The sequence below is a fragment of the Mirounga angustirostris genome, unplaced genomic scaffold (genome assembly GCF_029215605.1).
Source record: "Mirounga angustirostris isolate CCGP_5_RB_7025 unplaced genomic scaffold, mMirAng1.0.hap1 SCAF_9, whole genome shotgun sequence".
NCBI lineage: Eukaryota > Metazoa > Chordata > Mammalia > Carnivora > Phocidae > Mirounga > Mirounga angustirostris.
In genome coordinates this window covers 108,880,298-108,883,076 of record NW_026991717.1, presented here as the reverse complement: position 1 = coordinate 108,883,076, position 2,779 = coordinate 108,880,298, and the positions used below count along the sequence as shown (strand labels likewise).

The 2,779-nt window shown below is 46.6% G+C and overlaps 1 pseudogene; it reads left to right on the top strand.

Annotated features, from left to right (window-relative positions):
• Positions 1–1,263: 1,263 nt before the first annotated feature.
• LOC123862454 (multifunctional methyltransferase subunit TRM112-like protein) lies at positions 1,264–1,777 on the top strand (annotated as a pseudogene).
• Positions 1,778–2,779: the final 1,002 nt, after the last annotated feature.

Below are 2,779 nucleotides of genomic sequence, written 5' to 3'. Positions count from 1 at the left end.
TGAAGCAACTCACTTTTGAGGGTTTTTTTTAATGAATATGCTTATACCCTTACTCTGTTCCATAAAAGGATTTGAGATGTTTAGAAAAACACACATAATAAAGAGGGAGAAAGAGTTCAAAGAACTGGGGCAAAGGGAAGACTGGTTTGGAACACCTGGGTGGCTCGGTCAGTTAAGCGTCTGCCTTGGGCTCAGGTCACGATCCCAGGGTCCTGGGATCCAGTCCCGCACCGGGCTCCCTGCTCAGCCCAGTGCTTGTGCTCTCTCTCTCAAATAAATAAATAAAAATCTTAAAAAAAAAAAAGGGCGGGGGCGGGGGGACTGGTTAGTGCTTGGGCAGGGCGGATCTGCCCCTCAGACACACGCTCATGTCTTCTCCCCTCCTGGGATGTGCTGCCACATTCAGAAGGCTGCTTCCTTGGCAGATGACCCGGCTGTGCCACGTTGGCAGAGTGGCCTCTCCAAGCAGCACACTTCACAGGGGCTTCACTGTGCACACGAACCGGGTGGAAATTGGCACCATAACCTGAACCACACCGCATTTCTCCTGAATTCAGACCTAGGCCTGGGTGGGTCCTTTAAGGACCATCGAGGGCAACCCTCTCAACACCCAGATGAGGAAAGATGCAGAGTGGTTAAGAGCCCCCGGGGAAAAGGCAAAGTGTGCAAATAGCAGAACTGAAATTCAAAGCCCTATGTCCAGATGCCAGCCAAGAACCCTCCCTGCTGCCTCTCATTTCCATGACCCTGCTTTCCTTTGCTTCAGCTCTGCAAATTCTTCACTTATTTGGGAAATTATGATGTTCTCGTTCTTTTTAAACTTCTCCAGAAATTATGTAGTTTCAAAATTCTGAAGGCTAAAATGACTATGATGTGGTCCTAAATAAGGTGGACATTAACCGTGTACCCTGGGAGAGACGCCACAAATCCCATTGCTGAAGCATAAGCTGTGTTACTTATTTTATAAAACTTTCCATTAGCTGGTTCCTCAATAAGAGTGTTACTTCCTGGTTTCCATGGTGATTTTTTAAAAATTTCACTCAAACACTAATATCCAGATGAGAGCAGACACGAATCCAACACGCCAGAGCTTTGTGATGACCAGAGCTATACCTCGTGATGGACCTCGCATCAGCCAAACATTCACCGAGCTCTGGGTGATGGTGGGCGGCCGGGGGACGGGGGTGAAACTGGACAGACCCTAAGGATCCTGCTCCATCTGGGCTTCCATTTCGATGCTAACATGAACTGCTTTGTGGCGACATGAAGCTGCTCACGCACAACCTGCTGAGCTCGCATGTGCGGGGGGGGGGGGTGGCGTGGCTTCCCTCTGCTCCTCCAGGCCACCGAGGTCCGCATCAACCTGGTGGAGTTCAACACTGACTTCGTGTGATACCCAAGTCGCATCTGGTCGAGGTGCCCAAAGGGCCGATTGAAGGGTATGAGCATGATGAGAAATTCCTGAGGCAGATGCACCACGTGCTGCTGGAGGTGGATGTGCTGGAGGGCACCTTGCAGTGCCCAGAGTCTGGACGTCTGTTCCCCATTAGTCGCGGGATCCCCAACATGCTGCTGAGTGATGAGGAAACCAAGACTTAATCGTGCCAGGTGCTAGTTTTTCAGTCTGTAACCAGGAATGTTTTTGTTGATGTATATCCTGTTTGCTAGGTCTGTCGTGTATCCCCAAACCTGGACCCAGCGACACACGAAACACAGTGTTCTTGAGCTCGATATATTTCTTTTTCTCATTAAAGGTTCAAAACCAAAAAAAAAAAAACCTTTTTCTTTTAGAACAGCTTTAGGTTCAGAGCGAAATTAACAGGAAGTATAGAGATTTCCAGTTACCCCTCCCCCACGCACACACTCATGCAGAGCCTCCCCCATTATCAACATCCCCCGCCAGAGTGACACACTTGTTACAAGTGACCAACCTACACTGACACATCATAGTCACCCAAAGCCCATAGTTTACATTAGGGCTCACTCCCGGTGCTGTCCACTCTATGGGTTTAGAATGACATATATCCGTCATTGGAATATCACACAGATCTCATACTTTCACTGCCCTAAAAAAATCCTTTGTGTGTTTATTGACTTTTTTGGACATATTTCATCTTTCACGAAAACAATGCCCTCAGAAGCATTGCAACTTCCTCTCTTCCCGCCATGAGTCACCTTAAAGCACACTGGTGGTTTCAGGACTTCCTCAGTATTTTTCTAGATGTGTCTTATATAAATTTACAGGCTTCCCCTAGAAGAGGTCTAACAGATCTCCTCAGTCAACTTCAATGCAATTCCTCAAACCCTGTAGATGTGGCAGAGAGGTTGGTCGCGGACTCTAGCACAAGATCGCCCTGCTCCAAATCCTAGCTCTTGTTTTGTGCCATCCTACAAGCTGCCTCATCTCCTTGTGCCTCGTTTTCTCATCTGAAAACGGGGGATGATAGTAATATAACCTACCTTATGAGGTCACTGTAAGAAGTAAGTGAGTTAATATATATATGTATATTGGCCTTGGAGAAGTGTCTGGCACTTTAATAAATTATCGACAAAACTCTTGCCTACACAAGCCAGGCATCACCAGGCTTTGGGGACATAATGATGAATAAAACATAGATCCTGCTTTCCAGAGGGTTATTCAGAGGAGAACACAGAAAATACACACATGGAAAAGCAACATCACATGTTCTTATCATGAACATTTTTTTAAAGATTTTATTTTTAAGTAATCTCTATACCCAACATGGGGCTCAAACTTACAACCCCAAGATCAAGAGTT